Genomic DNA, 19,146 nt, shown 5'->3' on the forward strand with positions numbered 1-19,146 from the left:
AAAGAAATGACCTTGGACACAGGGCTGAGCAGGCAGACAAAGGATCAAAGTCTGATATATTATGAGATAGAATAATTATGTTTTAATTGTAAGCTTAGTCATATGAAACACAGTAGACCTATACTTTCCATAATGTAGCCTATAATGACATGACATGACAAAAATCCTTTTGGGAATTGCTGTATTGTAACAGTGAAATGGAATATCCGCCCTTGTGATTTTGCATAAATTGTATTTATCATTTTCGTGTATGCATTTTAATAGGTGCTTTGATTCTTATAGAGTAACATGGGAAAAATTATCAGTAGACCTGCGTTTTACAAATTCATCCAGAGGTAGTGCCCCAGATCCCATATTTGAATAAATTAAAAAGCTAAAAGTATGTTCATTGATTCAATTAAGAATTTCTTATAGCATAAATAGCTTCTGAAATCAAAATGGTGATGAGTTTAATTAGCTTAATATGCTAAAGTTGTTTCAATATCTCTCTCTCTCTCTCTCTCTCTCTCTCTCTCTCTCTCTCTCTCTCTCTCTCTCTCTCATCTTCTCTCTCGCTCTTCTCGCTATCTCTCTCTCTCTCTCTCGTCTCTCTACTTCTCTCATCTATCTCTCTCTCTCTCTATCTCGCTCTCTCTCTCTATCTGTTCTCTGTGTCTCTCCTCTTCTCTCTCTCTCTCCTCTCTCTCCTCTCTCTAATCTCTCTCTCTCGATCGCTCTCTCTCTCGCTCGCTCTCTCTTCTCTCTCTCTCTCTCTCTCTCTTCTCTCCTCTCTTCTTCTCTCTCTATCTCTCATCTATATATATATATATATATATATATATATATATATAGATATATATATATATATATATATATATTATATATATATATATATATATTACATCAAAATATTGATGTGAATTGTTCAACTAGGTGACATTTGCACATGTCACAGACTAAAAAGGTGCATTTTGCCATATGCAGTGGAAAACAATAATGTCTCTCAGTCTGAGTCATATTTTTCATGGTGAAAATGAAGCCACTATAAGCTTTGTAATTTTAGCTGTCTTTTGGAGTCAGCAATTCCCTCCCTCCCTCCTCTCTTTGTCTCCACGCTAGCATGATTTTTACGAGGCAGCTCCCTTCGCCTATTTTGTTCCTTCAAGTGTTTTTCATCGATTGGTATGTTCGGAAATAAAAGCAGTCAGCGGCAGCGCTGGAATGGGTAGCTTTCCCTGTTCCGTCATTGCCAGTGTTGGTTCCAGAACAGGAGGATCCTGCTGTCTGCCCGAACCAAGCATATGGGACCACCTCTTCATGTGGTTCCCTGTCGTGATGGGACAAAGTTAAAATGTCTTTTAATGCATGAGCGGGGGTAAGAGAGGCATGGCTTACTGACCGAGCACTCTGTTGCCACTATTTCAAAACAACATTACATTCAATAAACTTAATAACTTATAGCACCTTTAACTATAAATAATACACAAATTTAAAGGAACAGAATTGAAACTCAGACAAGGCCAAGTTCACACAGTTTGAGTGAACTACATGTACCTGTTGTGCTGATTGTGATTGGGGTAACCACCAACTACCACACCTTTTGTAGTAAATGTCCGTGTGGAAATATATACTGTAGTTTAATGGGAGTGCTTTCTTTGTTTTTTTTCTTTTTTGACTATGACTGGAGTTGAGTGCAACGTGCCTTATTTTCATGAGTAAAACTAATAAGCATTTAGTCTAAGACTTTATTTGTTAATAGCCACCAAAATAAGTTTGTTTATGTTGGTTGTATTTACAGGGGTTTTTATGATTTGCACCATTTCACTCAGTAGAGATTGCCTGAAAAAAAGACTAAGACTCATCATTTAAATGAATTAATTTGTTTGTATATGGTCGAAACTTCTTTTCAATATGGATTATTGTCTTCCTATGATCATATGTCAGAAGGTCATGTGTTTTATATGGATTGAAGCTGAGTCAACACAACTTGTCAGCACATGACTGTTTGAACTGAGAGGGAAAGAAATTCTGGGGAATTGCATGACGAGATTTTATTTTTTATTTTTTTATATGACACAAAGGAGGATGTGTGTAGTTCACGTAAACAGCCGGGAAGGGCGTGTTGTTCTTGATTCAGTTGAATGCAGGTGTGTCTCTGAGTCATGCAGCTAGAAAGTGAAAACATTATCATAGTATCTGTCTTAAGACCAGTGGCGGTTCTAGACCGGTTTTAATAGGGGGGCCAGGTTGGGGCCGGCTTTTTTGTTAGGGGGCACATGCAACCCGGGAAAAGACAAATCCCTCATTCAGATAAGGGATAAATGGGACTTCAAACAATGTTTATAATTTCAACAACTTTGATTGGGTAGTAAACTGCTGAGACACTTTATTTCCACCTTTCCCTTCAGTAAAAAATCAGTGCAAGAAATCTGTCATTGTATTATTGATGCAGACTCCCTGTCGGGGGGGCCACAGGGGGGTCCAGACTCAGAGTTACGGGGGCACTGGCCCCTGTTGGCCCCCCCCTAGAACCGCCCCTGCTTAAGACTGTTGCTTACATTGGCTATTTCAGACATACATATGATAAATAGAACCACCTGTGTGCTTCCAGCCTGGTCAAGTAGCCGATTCAATCAATGTTTGATTTATACTCTTTAGACTTTCCTGATTTGATTCTCAGTTGTTTTTGGTCTTTTGTTTTTGTTGTAAAACCAAATGTCGAGAATGTTCTCCTAAATCTTACCAAAAACAGTATATGGAGATGTTTTATGACTATTTATTTAGAGTGAAGTGCTGTGGCCACCAGGTTGTGAAGAAGTTTCCTGAAATACCAACTGGTCAATGTGTGCGAAGCATGATGAGGCTTCAACTGACATTTCATTGAACCTGACCCTGTTAAGTATCGCTAGCATAATGACATAAGCGAGCCTTAATAGATTACAAACTACTTATTAAACGTTTATATAGTTCATATTAACCCTAAATGCAAGGATTAAGCAGAGAGCTCAAAACAATAATACATTCATCTAAAAGGAGTGTCAGTAGTGTGAACCTTTTCAGAGAGCTGCTTACAACAGTTCAAATAAAACAATAGAATGGAAATCAATGGGGAAAGCAAGTGCACCACTTTAATTGTCCCAGTGTCCCTATTGATCCAATCTCATTAAATCCATTGTGATTTGACCTGCAACTGTGTAATTATTCTAAACCCTCAAGGTTTAACACTGCCTATTGATGGCATATTAAAACTAAAATCTCCTTTTAAAGCAGGGCTGCCCAAAGTGGGGCCCACGGGCCAAATTTGCCTGCTGAAAGGTTCAATTTGGCCTACAAGATGTTTCTATCAAAAAAACGAAATAATTAATCAATGTAAAAGAAATTATAATATAAACTGGTTTATGCCCTTTTTCTGTTTGGATAAAAATATGTAGGTTGCTAATTATTGAGTGTTTTTAATAATCCGAGCATGGCTGGCGGAGTGACAGTTTGGGCAGGTCAATTACATGAACATGGGATGCTGGAATCTTTTTCTCATCATAACAATACAATACAAGATGTGTTCATCTTTAGCCCTCTAACAGAAAAAAAAGTTTGGGCACCCCTGCTTTACATAAAAAATGCATTAATCTTTATAGATTTGGCCATTGTTTACAGTTATCAATGGTAAACGATAACAGTTAACACCCATCTCAACAAGGGACATGGTAAATTAACAGTATTCATAAAGCACTTTTCTGGTCTTTGTGACCACGAAAAACCCATTCACACACCTGTTCATACACTAGTGGCACATGCTACCACAAAGCGCCAGCTGCTCAACTTAAACTCTCACGCCCGGGGCAAAGTGGAGTTCAGTATCTCACTAAATGTGGACTACAGGGGCCGAGAATCAAACCAATGGCGCTCTGACTGGTGAGTGGACAGTCTACCTCCTGAGCCAAGGCCTCCCCAGTAGTCACTGTGACGTAAGAACACGTGTCATGTGTATTCTTTTCAAAATTTATTGAAATAAAAAATGTTTTGCATACTGTAGGAAAGTTTTAAATTTGCAATGTTTTTTTAGGATCAACATGTTATTGGCTAAATTTGCAGGTGGCGCTGTCAAACCGTCAAATGTCTTCAAGCTTTGGACTATGGGGCCTACTAGGTTTATGCATTCACTCCAGGAGACTTTTTTGATAAGTCAGGGGGTGTTCTATCTGCCTGCCATTTCGTGCACATCTTTGAGACGTAGAGTGATGGCTTCTTTGTTAAACTTTGTAGGGGGCGCTATTCAGTAATTTTTCCAGGTGCAATCGTGAGACCCATATAAAATGTTGCACGTGCCACGTTTTGTTTTCAAACTTTGCTAGCCCCTCAGCAAGAACTTCCTGTTTCTTGGTGAATAGTTCACAGTATGATTAAAACTCAAATTTTTTTATGAAAGCATCATAAGGTTGTTGGGCCTTTACTGACCCAATCTGAGGTGAATCTGGTTAATCTCCCTGAAGTTGTTGGCAAGAAGTATTTTGCCACGCCCATGCCATTCAACAAAAAATCAAACTTTTGATAACTTTTCATCTTTCAGGTGTTAAGATTGCCCTTACAAAATCTCAAGTCAATGGGGTTGAAGCTGTGGGAGTAGTTAATTTAATCCTTGAAAATTGCCAAAAACAAGCACTAAATTATTATTAGTTTTTTCCCAATATAAATAAACAACAAAAATAGATTTAAAAAAAAGCCCCCCCAAAAAAACATTTAAAACAAGATGACCCACTCATTGGTACAGAGCCAAAGGGTACTGTGGCCATGGGTTGCCCAATGGTTGTAAAGGGGTAAAGATAAAATGGTCACTTTAGAGCCCTAAGAAATTGAGGGCCCTTTACAAAGTCCAAGAAGGAAGTCCCCATTTCTTCAAACAGTGCATATTTTCCCTTCAGTGAAAACGTTATTTTCTCCATAGCTATAACTTGTACAATGTCCTCTAGCCAGCCTTTTGTAGTCGGCCTCTGTATAGATTTCCAACATTTTGCAATAGTCCGCCTTGCTTGAAGTAGGCATAGGGTAACCATCTTCCTGTTAGCTCTGCTGAGGTTGAAGTCCTTTGGAATGAGTCCCAAAACGCACATCCTTGGGCACATAGGAAGAGTCACTTCGGAGGTATTTGAGAGTGTCTCAACAACCTCTCTCCAAAATTCTTGTAATTTTGAACAGGACCATAAACAGTGGAAAAGAGTCCCTTTGTGAGTTTCTCACTTTATACAAACATCTGGAATATTACCATTGAGACGATTCAGAACCCCAGGGCTGATATAAAGCCTCATGGACCATTTATATTGTAACAGTCTGAAACCTGAATTAATTGTTTGTATTTGTGACTGAGCACAAATAGTTTGCCATTCAGACCCAGTTATCTCCTCCCCCAAGTCTGTACACCAAGCAAGTCTATTGTCCTCCGATGATTCTGGTGACGCTGATAGCAGAATCTTGTGAAAGACTGAAATAAGTCTTTTCTGAGGTAGGCTTACCACAGCCTTTTCTATTGCTGACAAGTCAGGCATTGAGAGCTTTTTTTGGGTCTTATAAATTAAGTCTCTGACTTGGAGTATTTGAAGAAATGTTTAGCAGGTAAGTACATATTTTTCTTGATAACCTCAAATGACATTAAAACATCCTCCTGAAAGAGATCTGCTATTTTTCCAATACCTTTGACTGCCCAGAGTTTGAATCCTTTGTCTTTTGCCCCAGGATAAAAATTGTTGTTTCCCCAAATGGGTGTGAACTGTGATAATTTACAGGAAACCTGAATGAACTTCATGCCAAACACGAGTGGAGATTGAGACAAAAGGATTACCTGAGGATTTCTTTAGTTTCTCAGGTTTGTCTGAGTACAGATACAGATGAAGAGGTAAATTAACTGAAGTTTCTCTTTCCATGGTCACCCATGAGAGGGATGGACAGGGCCTAAACCAGAAGGAGGTTGTCCAAAGCTGGCATGCCCGGTAGTACCATTTGAGATTAGGAAGCTTCAACGCCCCCTGTCATATGACAGATAGAGTAGGGAGAGGCGCAATCTTGCTCGCCTGTTATTCCATGTGAAATTTCTGAAGACTTTAGTCATATTTGGGAAGAAGTTTGTTGGTGGAGGAAGTGGAATGCATTGAAATAAATACAGAGATTTGGGAAGCACATTCATTTTAAGGATATTAATCCTACCAATCATCGAAATTGGCATTGTTGACCATTGGTTAATAAGGTTAGTCACTCCTGATATTACTGGGCTATAGTTTGTGGATACAAGGTCCTCTGTCGAGTGAGTAATATTGATCCCCAAGTAAGTAAAACTTGTTGTATTTTTAAAAGTGGTTTGTATAGGGGGACATCTTCTCTCAGATTGTTTAAGGAAAATTATATTTGACTTGGATTCATTCACTTTATATCCTGAAATTGACCCAAAAGTCTTTATAAGCCTAAGGAGATTTGGAATAGAGCACTTAAACTCAGTCAGGAATAAAACAACGTCGTCTGCGAAAAGTCCTATTTTATTCCCGACATCCTCTATTCTGATACCTGTTATACTGTTGCTTTGTCTAATTGCAATAGCAAGTGGCTCAATTGCCAACGCAAACAGAAGGGGTGAAAGGGGGCACCCCTGTCTGGTCCCACGTTGAAGATTAAAGGGCTGGGAGGTTACAAAGTTTGTCATGACTGACGCGCTTGGGGAGTGGTAAAACATTTTTATGCACTTAATTATGTATTCACCAAACCCAAATCGTTGAAGCACTTGTTAGGTTTAAATCTGTTAAGAAATGAGACACGGACACGGAGATTGTCTTTCTTTGCAAAGGGGAAGAGCAGAAGTCAGCACACAAAGTCTGGGCTTCCGAGTTCCAATGAGCTGCTCTCCCCAAGAATCTTTTATTCACCTACAATAGGGCGTAAGCGTATATGATTGGCTCTTTGACAGTACATATGAGTCATACAGTTGTTATGCATGGTGAAGAAGTACACGTACACACTTTCGGACCTACGGCCTTCAGCATCTATCCTTCACACAAACATTCTTATGATGTCCACCATCAGTTATTCACACAAGATGCCATTCGAGGCCTTGTGGTCCCGCTGGAGGGTGAGTGTGTTTCTTCACAGTACTTTTCCAAGAGCTCGGTACACTTCCATAAACATATAAAGGAAGACGAGCAGGTTATATCAATGCAAAGCAAGAAACTGATAATATAAGCATAATTTTTCCAACACACTTCAAAAAGATAATTATGTTCCACCCTATTGAACGCTTTTTCCGCTTCGAGGGAGACTTTTGCTGTATCAGGGCTTTCCTTCCTCGCATCAATAATATTTAGTAGTTCTCGAATGTTGTGGAAAACCTTGACGGCCCTTTATAAATCCATTTTGGTCAGGGGCTATCAGAGAGGGAAGATGATTTTCAAGACGTCTCACAAAAACTTTTGCTATAATCTTAGTGGGGCTGCACGAAAAATCGTTAGAAAATCGCGATCTCGATTCACACATACACGTGATCTCATTTCCACACATGGCAATTCTGAAGCATTTTAAATCTCGAGCTGAATCACAAACAAATGGTGCTCTTTTCCTCCCGGATTTTTTGAAGTGCCCCCAAACGTAGCACTTGATTCAGTGGAGGAAGCCCGCCTGCAGTTGAGTGTTTGGAAGGAGTGAGAGTGAGAAGCCGTTTTTAGACGGGGCAGCAAGCCGCCAATCTGCCCGTCCTTTTGGCGGCTAGGTCCGCGGTTTTAGACAGAGGGCGGCAAATTGAGGGTCTGTTTTGGTTCGCCGATTTGCCGCCTCGGAGGGTACACTTATTTCCACCTCGCCTGCTAGATGGGCAACTGGACAGCCACTGAGATCTGGGAGATGCTAACGTCTCCTGCATCTCTAGCTTGTTGTTGTAGCGCAAGCTAGGAACGGTCGCTACTTTCAAATTAAAAGCCCCCCGCTAAGAGCCCAGTTCTAAACTCCAATGGGGTGTAATGTAAAGCTCTTATTTTGAAGACAAATTCGTTGTCAATTGTTCACAGGCCAACTTCGGGCTTCACGTCACGTCACATGTTTACGCCTACCTCTGAGGCGGCTTTTGGAAAAGGAAGAATATTACGCCTCCGTTTTAGAAAGCCGACCACAGCAGCTATCACATATCACCTAGCCAAGGATACGGCCCCAATAAACACTGTACAACATGAGGGATTAAAGGATGCCCTCTCATCTTGGAGACTATTTTTTATTTTTTTTACTTTTGTAAAAATCATTTCTCATCCAATCATAGAACTTCAACAAAACAAAAAAAACATTGCTTTGGCAGAGGCATAGTAGTATGCCTCTGCCATACTACAATGTTTTTTTTTTTGTTTTGTTCAAGTTCATTAGTGCAATAAACATTTCGTGAAAAAAATCGTGCCAGAGAATCGTGATCTCAATTCTGAGCAAAAAAATCGTGATTCTCATTTTTTCCAGAATCGTGCAGCCCTAAATCTTAGCATCTGAGTTAATTAATGAAATTGGACGATACGACCCACATTTTCTGTGGGGTTTATCTGGCTTTAAAATCAGTGTTATTAAGGCATTGGATAGTGAGGGAGGTACATTTTCTGCTTCAACTGATTCTACTAACATATCAAAAAGTGGTGGCACAAGCCTCTCCTTAAAGCGCCTGTAAATGTCTATGGGTAGGCCATCAGGACCTGATGCCTTCTCTCCGTTCATATGGAACAGCGCTTCGAACAGTTCCTCTTTTGTAATGGGAGAATCTAGCTTCATTTTAACCTTCATCTCTAAAACTGGAATGGAAAGCTGATCCAAAAACCGGTGAAAATCATCAGTATCCGAAGACTCTGACGTATAAAGGTTCTTGTAATATTTATGAAAAGCTTTGTTAATTTCTATTGGATTCGTTGTTGTCCCCATCTCAGTTTCAACCTCAGAGATAGCTCTTTCATTCTGCAGTGTTTTAATCCTCCATGCTAATAATTTCCCCGCTGATTCTCCCTGGTCATAATATGTCTGCTTTAAACGAATGACACTGTATAAGGCCTTACTTGCTGTGATATCATTATATTTAGCCCTTAATTCTGAGAGTCTCTGTACATTATCCGGTGTGTTATTCACTGAAAGCTCCCTTTCTAGATCTTTAATGTCTCACTCAAGTTCAATCATAAGGAGATGTGTCTAATTTGAGTTGCTACTAGTATGATAAATCATTGAACCTCTAATATAGGCTTTGAAGGCTTCCCATCTAATAGAAGAAGATGTTTCATTTGTATTTATAGCAAAGAATACCTCAATATTTGTTTCAACAAATTTTAGAAAGTTCTGATCCTGGAGCCATCTCGGGCTAAGCCTCCACACTGTGTGGCCCTTTGCATATGAAGTAAGGTGATAGAGCAAAAATATTAGGGCATGATCTGTAATAACTATGCCTTTGTGTCCACAGTCCTGTACATTAGCCACAAGAGACCTAGAAATTAAAAAATAATATATGCAGGATTGTGTTCGGTGTGTGTTAGAGTAGCAAGAATATTCAAGTGCGGTGGGATTTCTGGATCCCCAAATATCACAAAGGTTCAGCTCTGACATAAAGTGATCTATCACCCTTCGGGTATTAGTATGGGAGGTGTCATTTCTCTATGAACAGTCTAGAAGAGGGGTAAATCCAGGCAGGCTAGCGTCATTTAGCCAGACTCACTTAGGTCAATGCTCCACTCCGTCATTTAGATATAAAATAATTTCCCAGTCTGGGATCATTAAAAAAAAAAATAATAATAATTTCCCAGTATGGGATCATTAAAGTAATTCTATCTTAAGAGAAGAAAGGAGACGACGTCCTGGAGTTAGCTCATGGGCTAGCTGAAGCCTCCGAAAGCCAAGCTAGGGATGAAGGAATTTTAGCAGCTATTCACGCTCTTCGGAAAGACTTCTCTGCCCAGCTCCCTCACCTCAAAGCACGTGATCAAAGAAGCCATAAACTCCTTCTCCGAAAGACTAAGTGGGGCCGAGTCCCGTCTAAGTTCCGCAGAGGACCAATTGAACAACCTAGAGACCGTCTCTGCAGCCACTCAAAGAAAGGTGCTAGCACTCACCAGGTCAGTGGAGGCCATGGAAAACCGCCAGCGCCCCCTGAACGTGAGACTGGTGAGCTTGCCATAAAACACAGAGAAAGGTGACTTGGTATCCTTCCCTAACGGGTGGTTACCGGAATTCCTCGGTCCATATTATTTCCCGAATCAAGTATGCGTTGACCAAGCTTTCAGACGCCCAAAAGCAGCTAATGCTAACAAGCCGAACCTAAAACCTGATCCTTGGGCGATCCTCATGAAATTCCACTGGCTGGTTGACAGAGACAGAGTGATGAAGGCGGCTCGCAAGAAGAAATCACTACAGTTCGAAGGCAATCGTGTGATGTTTTTCCCCGACCTTTCAGCGGAGATCCAGCAGCAGAGGAGAAAGTTTGATGGAGTAAAAGCCCAGCTTCTTGATATTGAGTTTGGATTACAGTTTCTGGGAAGGATGAGAATCTACCACAAGTGGAAATCATCCAGGAGATCGAGACGGAGCGGGCTCGGACGGAGTGGAGCATTGACCTAAGTGAGTCTGGCTAAATGACGCTAGCCCGCCTGGATTCAGTATAAGTTAATGACTTGGACTTTGTCTATTGAATAAGATAATCTTATTCCAATGACAGGTATCACACATTGGTAATATCACTGGCCTACTGTTTGACAGTAGCAATACGTTTTGTTTTGTTTCATTTCACATAATGTTATGGGTCAGTCAATACTCATACTCGGGTTTGCCCTCTGTTTTTTATACTTAACAATTTATGCTGGACGTGGGTTCAAACCCAATTTGTTCAATGTTCTGTATGCTCCTTCATTAAGGATCAAGGCAAGTTGTCCGGAATTTCAGTGTTTTGTAAGAGTGTGAGAGGGGTCTGTGCAATTAGGGGGCACAGGGACTTAGGAGAGCTCCGTCTCTCTTCTGGAGAGGGGGCGTTTGTTATTTATTGTTCTTTCTTTTCTCTATTTTTCATGTTGTGATGGCACACTGGTTCTCATTGGTTGAAGAGGAGTTGATTTCACAAGTGTAATATTACGTAGGCTGGGTTATGAGTAATGCTCTTTCTCAATATTATTTCATGGAATGTCAGGGGTATGAGAAAATTAGTTAAAATTAAGCAAGTACTGTCTAGACTTAAATACCTCCAAGCAAAAATTATATTTCTCCAAGAAACTATCTATCTACTGTCAGTTGAGATTGTGCGCATAAGGAGGAGATGGCCTGAGCAAATCTTAGCTTCCTGCTACTCGTCACACCTAGAGGAGTAGCAATCCTTATCCATAAATCAGTCCCCTTCACAATTCACAGTCTTCCCCAGGATCCTGCTGGTAGATTTGTGGTGGTCAGGGGAAAACTTTTGAATCAAGAAATTATTCTTGTAAATGTTTATGGGCCTAACAATGATGATGCCACATTCTTTAGTAACCTCTTTATGACCATTTCCTCCCTTCGAGGTGAAATAATTATGGGGGGGACTTTCATTGCGCTCCTAACCCTTGTACTGGGTTTACTCAACCTCATTTTGGATCCAACTTATATCTTGCACTTATATCACTGAAATTGAAGTTTTTGCAAAATTAAACGAACAGGTTTACTAATACACTGATATATTTTACCGCAGCACAAGGGTTCTGCGACGTCTCACCACCGCGTCATAACTGGAAGTCCCCTAAATTAGAAATTGCTCACTTTCTGTGGGGTTTCAGTCAAAGTGCCAAGAGTTTTTTTTTTTTGTTTTTTTTATATTTCAAATATCTAGGCACAAGGGCAATAGCAAGGCTTTTGCCCATTTCCAACAACTGTGAAACAGTGGCCAATGACACTACTTATCACCCACCTACAATGCAGTACTGAGTGCCCTCCCCAGACAGCTTAACAACAATCCACAACTAGCAACCCACATGAAGGCCAGTTGGGTCACAAGTGGCCCTAACAACTCTGAAACTCAGATCCCAAGCAAGTCTTTAATGACTCTGTAAGGGTTCAACTAGAACTGGACTAAAACTATCACATATAGAAGTGACTAAAATTTGACTAAAACTAAAAAGCATTTTAGTCCAAAAGACTAAGACTAAGAGTATATCTAAAATCGCTGCCAAAAACAACACTGCATGTGATATGAGAACATCCTGAGTAGAAGTCAGAACCAGTCAAGCACTTTCCACCCATGTACCATAGTGATTTCCTGTTACTTTACTTTTTATTACTTAAAAAAATTACTTAGTTTGTCATTTAAACATGTATTTATAATTTTGTTCTTTTTAGCCAAATACATGAATATACTTATTGCCAGCATTTAAGTCACAATATTTAATTGAAAAATGAATATCATCAGAATGATTGCTTTCAGTGTTGTTTTTGGCAGCGATTTTAGATTTAGTCTTAGTCTTTTGGACTAAAATGCTTTTTAGTTTTAGTTCATTTTAGTCACTTCTATATGTGATAGTTTTAGTCCAGTTCTAGTTGACTTCTTACAGAGTCATTAAAGACTTGCTTGGGATCTGAGTTTCAGAGTTGTTAGGGCCACTTGTGACCCAACTGGCCTTCATGTGGGTTGCTAGTTGTGGATTGTTGTTAAGCTGTCTGGGGAGGGCACTCAGTACTGCATTGTAGGTGGGTGATAAGTAGTGTCACTGGCCACTGTTTCACAGTTGTTGGAAATGGGCAAAAGCCTTGCTATCGCCCTTGTGCCTAGATATTTGGAAAAAAAAAATGTAAAAAAAATCTTGGCACTTTGACGAAAGTCGACGAAAACTCAAACAGGCTTTGTTCTAGTTTTAGTCAGTTTAAGTTAAAAAAAAAAAGAAGAAGTATAGTCTTTTATCAAATTAATTTAGGTCAATAAAAAGATCCACAAGCTCACAATGTGTTGCAATGTGTTGAACTTGTAGATCTGCTATTTTCACAACTTATGTGTGACACTCTTGTATGATGAAGTAGGGGCATCAATTCATGAAAAAACAGTTTAAATGTGCTGATATGTGCTGGTTGTTATTCTATACCTTGTGGTTTTGTACACTTAAATCTAAAAAAAAATCTAAAAATTCACAACAAATTTGTCTTCAAAACGAGACACAGAGGTTCCGGGTTGTGGCAAAAATAGGAGGAACAAAATGCAAGACACTCAGGAGTCAGGCAGCACAAGGAACAAAAAGCAAGCTTCATTAAGATAAAGCTGTAAAGCAAAGTCCATGCACAAAAGCAGGAAGCAAAAGGTAACAAACAGAAGGTGCTTGATTAAGCAGAACAAAAGGACTATAAAAAGACTAAATTAAATGAAAATACAAATCAAGAACACACTAGGATAACGGGCAGGAACACAAGGAACAATAGAGCCCAAGGACTGGCATGTTGAAAACAGAGCAGACAAACTTAAAATAGTAATGGAAAAAACACAGGCTTACAGAAAGATGGGGACAAATTAACAAATGGAACACATGTAAAACAGTAAAGCTGCCAAATAAGAAGAAATAACTGAGCCAAAAACTCAAACCCTCACAATATTGGCCTTTCACAGATATGTTAGTAGCAGCGTATATGTTGTTTTCAGTTACTCTACATTGAATTAAGCTTCACTGCACGGAAGCTACCTTCTCTGGTCTGTGTTCTAGTTTCAGCTTTTATATTTATATTTTATATTTGAGTTAATCCATTTAGTTATTGTATATAATTCAGCCTTTAATTGTATATGTTTCTTTTACCTACCTCATTGTTTTTGTTTTTGATTAATGTCAAGTTGCTGTAACACTTTAATTTCCCTTTGGGATTGATAAAGTATGCATCTACCAGTATTCCATCTAACTGGCAGTTTCAAAAGTGGTATTTTGTATCAGGCCCACTCTTTACTAGTGGCTATATCTACATACATGTCAAGCTAATAATTTTGACTAACCACCATACTTTGGTTTTGTAGAAGTTGCGTTTTTGTTGTACCCTCTTCTGCTTAAAAATGACAAAAGTAATAACTCAGAGTAATGTAAACTTTTAAAAGTTCAAATTCTTGATGCACATAGACTGCTGTTTCACTGACTATGCGAAGAGTTTTGACGATGTGACTTCACCTGTAATTAGTAGCATATTTTTGTTTCACGGTTTTAGTAAGGGGAAGTCCTAAATACAGACAGGAGGCGGGAAATGGGGAAACAAAAAGCAGAATAAATACAAAAACCAGGGGAAGCCGCATGAATACAAAAACTAAAACCTAGACACACAAAACTAATCGAAAAGCTAGTCAAAAAAGACAAAAAATCTAAAAAGCAACTAACAAGCTCAAACAAAGTTCCAATCAAAAGGAGATGCAAAAAATCGAAACCAGAAACATATCAGACGGGGGACACAAGGAGACACTGGAGGAACTACGAACCAAGACAGGGTAACATTGAACAAGACAGACAAACGGCATAACAGGGAACATCACCGAACAGACTGATAAAATCATGAGGGAGAACCAAGACTATATACACAGGGACAGTGACGAGGGGATCAGGAACAGGTGAGGTGAGTGAGGAGGGAAAAGGACAGGTGAGGTAATGAAGGGAAAAACACAGAGAGGGAAAACAGAGACATAAAAAAAGACAATTATAACACATATAAACAATTGGTAAATTGTAGTAAATTGTAAGCAGATATAAGCAGTTTTATCAACAGTCATAACATCTTCTGTTAACATATCTGTAATCATGCATACAGTTTCTAATAAGAATGAATATGAATTTACAAATCATTTGCCATCAGTGTGTGAGTATGTGGGTTGACCATGTTAAAGTACAATATCTTCTCCCACAATACACAACTCCTGTAGTAGTTGTAGTAACCTTTTTGTTGTTCTGTGTATAGCACAGTTAACGGTGGTGGTGGTTACTGTGAATTAGTATTGAAATTCATGAATGACTTGGACCCCATATAAGAGGTGTTTACCCTTTTTATACCAAAGCTTTATACCAGAGCTTGTGTTGTTTTCCAAACTCTTCACATTCCTTAACTTTGTGTAGACCCTTAATATATCCAAATATCTCTTTCTAGTTTTTAAAAGTGTGCATCAAAAGAAAAGGAAAACTATTGTGCGTATTTTCTTGTAGACAGGGTTGCATACTGATGGTTTGAGTCAAGGCAGGACATGTTTCTTACTCTGTGGACATATCTGGACATCATTCACCCATGCAGATATGACAGATTGTTTTCTTTAGAACAAGATTCATGATGATGGTGGCAGTTTGTCTATATTAGAAAGGGGATTTAGTAAGCAGTTCGAAACTAGGCAGGAAGGGATCCACAACAGATTATTTTGGGAATTATAGCCTCCATAGGTATTAAAAAAAGCAAGACTATAAAGCACTTATCTACTTACTTACATAAAATACAAAGCAATATAAAAAGAGGCTGCTTCTATTACTCTTTTCTATTTCATGTTACATCCAGGTATTAAATAGTGATAGGCATGAAAGCTTCTAAAAGCACAGGCCTCGTGGCTAGTGTCAGCTTCTGCCAAGGTGGTTTCACAGGCAAGATCTGATCACGAGGTGAGTCTAAACTGTCTTTCTAAAAGAGGAAACAGTTTTTTCTGTTCATCAACACTGCACAGTGCATATATAATGCACCTATTCTAGTTGCTGCTGCTAGGTTTTCAACTGAAAAAGAACTTAAAACTAAAACTTGTAATGTTGTTCTCTGTGTGATGACGCTAATTCTCCAGTAAATTACAAAATTAATATACGGGGGTGATCGCCCTCGAGTGTGTGGATACATCTTGAATCTTGAGCACACACTAGCTTACCTGGTCACATTCTACAGTTTAGCCATGAACCACCAGTGGCTTGTAATCAGTAACAGTCTGAGCATCCAAGAAACTGGCAATATAGTCTCTTCACTTCACTCAACCAAGTTACAATGTAACCATATAAACATACATCCTCTATCGTCTCTGGACTATTACTCCACTCTTGACATATTTCATATTTACTTCATAAGTACCTCATTTCATGTTTAACTGTTTATGACACCCTGTGAGGAGATGGTGCAGACCACAAGCCCAAAACACCAATGTGTAATTAACAAACCATTTACAGTATCTACGTACCAATCAGGTCAAGGACATAAAGGCAAAAACCTGTGAACAAAGCAGACAATCATATCAACCCAGAAGTCGGCAAGTTGATCAAAGGATACAGTTTTTCCTAAATTGGTGGACAGTTTATTAGGGATGGCCTTATCATTTAACAATGAGTCACACCCAGCATCTGTTCCCCAATCAGGTTATCAGATAGAATCTCAAATTTGTTGACTGAGATGACTATATATGCTCCACAATTAGTGGCATTCAAGTTCAGCACATAAACTTAGAAATATATACTCAGATGGCCACAAAGGTTTAAAATAGGGGAAGTTGCAGTTTTTTCTTATTTTTACATAGCTGAAATAGGTTAGGGCATCTGTGATAATTCACTTGTTCTTTCAATACAGCACTTTAAATAATGAGATGCTGAAATATTTACTGAATTTTACTGAATATTTATTCATTGCTTCATAGGCAGGGCAGATTATGAACATTCTATTTGAAAATCTTATCATATTTTGTGATCAGCAAGTTAAGCCATATTCTTATCCATCTTTTCTCTAAGTAGCCTAGAATTTTCAAGTTGTTGGTTAATTGATTACATGTTATGTTGTCATCACCAATTGTTCCTAATAGAACTAAATTGATAACATTACCAAATATCCTTCATTGATATGCTCGATAAGATGGTTAAACCAAACTTTGTAGCAAACTTATTTTCTATCCTTTTTTGTTTATTGTTGAATCAGTTACCAAAGTAAATTTAGTTTAAATCAAACTGGAGTGAACCTACGGAAGAGGATTAGGGCCACATGTGAATTTTTTTTTTAGTTCTGATTTTGAAGTCAGAATTCTGAGAAAAAAGTCAGAATTCTGAGATTGAAGTCAGAATTCTGAGAAAAAAGTCAGAATTCTGAGATTGAAGTCAGAATTCTGTGAAAAAAGTCAGAATTCTGAGATTAAAGTCAGAATTCTGACTTTTTTCTCAGATTTTTTTTTTTTTTTTTTTTTTTTTTTTTATCTATTCATATGCACAATGATTAAAAAAAAAACAGAATCATACTTCATAATACAAAGGCAAATATTTGTGCAGGAGAGGAAAAGAAGCCCAAAGGGCTTATATAAAATCCTCCCCCTCAATACAAAATCACTAAAACAGATTAACTAATAAAAAAGAAACAAAGAAAAAAAGCAAAAAAGGGAAAGAAACAAAGAAAAGACACAATAAACAAATAAACATAGAGTGAAAAATATCCATTAAATTACAAATTCAGTTCAGTTATACTAGACATGAGTATTATTTTGCCTGGATAGAAGATACCTCACCAGACTAGTCCTAAACATTTTGTAGGATGATATAAGCTTAAGAGACCTATCTAAAGAGTTCCAGAGTCGGGGTCCATGGAATTTGATAAAGAATTTATGCCTGGAGGTACGACAAAGAGGTAAATGAAAATTCTTCAGACCTCTCACTGAATAAGAGTGAATATCTGAGATTAAAGATTAAAGTCAGAATTCTGACTTTTTTCTCAGAATTCTGAGATTAAAGTCAGAATTCTGACTTTTTTCTCAGAATTCTGACTTTTTTCTCAGAATTCTGACTTTAAAGTCAGAACTAAAAAAAAAAATCACATGTGGCCCTAATCCTCTTCCGTATGAACCCGAGGTATTTGGTCGAGGACAGAAAATGCTGGATTTTTCCTAGAAAAATTATAAAATTACCAAATCAGAAATCATTATATAGATGGAACACTTCAGTCATTGTCAGTTTCTTTTTTGTGTGCAGTTAGAGTGGTGTTGGTTGATTGGTTTTATTTAAATTTTTTTACAAATAGTTTGATAAATGAATCAAAGAAAAGTGAAGTAAACAAAATGCTTGTCAAACAGCTAAAGCTGTGACTCATGTTGTTTCAGGGAAGGAGACATTTAGTCATCTGTTTCTCAATAATTTGTCCAGTTATGTCAGAACACTGTGCGTGATATCAAAAAGATTTCAGTTGAGATTCTAGGTGTGTGTGTGGGGGTGTTGGAGATAACATGGAAATGAGAGAAAGAAAGAGAGCTTGCCAGGTCACTGCGGTCTCTGTTTGCAGGCGGTTTCCTCCTCATTCCTCCTTCTGTCTCTCTGCCCAGCCTCAGTCCCACCCTTTTACCACTGTTTACCTGGCTGACACATGACCCTTTTTGTAATGGGAAACCTGTACCACTATGTGATAGCTTAGTTCAGTGGCTCAAACAAAGTCCACACTGTTCACAGAATACAGGGAAGCTTTTTAAATTGTTTTCATCAGCAGTGCTGATCACAGAAGGAAAAGTGAATGGGGGCAGAAAAGTAGTTTGTGGAGTCAGGAATGGAGGACTGGATTTCCTCATATCACTAACTTGCAGTTCATATTCCTAAAAACTTTCATTACTTGTTTTGTTGTTCTACAGACGCCATAGTCCTGTGTCAACAGCTAAATCTGTCATCAACCGACATGTCAGGACATCTTTTACCTTGTCCTTAGTTCTGTGCAATAGGGCTGATGGTGTGCAGCCAGCATCATGCCTCACATGGGAAAGTTTCCACAGTGTTTGTTCACTGGGTGTTGCCTAGCATCTGTGATTGACAATTTGATAACATGTAACGCCGACTTCAAGGACTTTCTGTTCAACTGGATTCCATGCGCAAGGAATGTAGGCAGTGGCTTTGTTTGTTACTATTTCAACTCAAACTGTGTTGCAATAAAAATAATTAGAGCAAAGACTCTGCGAAACAACCAGTGCAGAGGTTTGCAACATATTAGTTAGCAGTTCAGATGCGGACGTGGGGATTCTTTCCTCTTTCTCATTAGAGACACAGAGCAGGAACAAGTTCTGTTATGCTGCTGTATGTTGCTGTGCATTCTGTGAGAGCTTCCTCTGACTGCTGCCAATTCTAACTGTATGACCATGTGCTATATGTTTGATTCACATATGTACTTATTGCCAGTGTTACAGCTGTGACACACAAACTCTTCCATACAAATGCTGATTATCTTTATTGGGGTACAAAGGTGATCAGGTTT

Source organism: Sparus aurata, chromosome 11 (genome assembly GCF_900880675.1).
Source record: "Sparus aurata chromosome 11, fSpaAur1.1, whole genome shotgun sequence".
In the NCBI taxonomy this organism is placed as follows: Eukaryota; Metazoa; Chordata; class Actinopteri; order Spariformes; family Sparidae; genus Sparus; species Sparus aurata.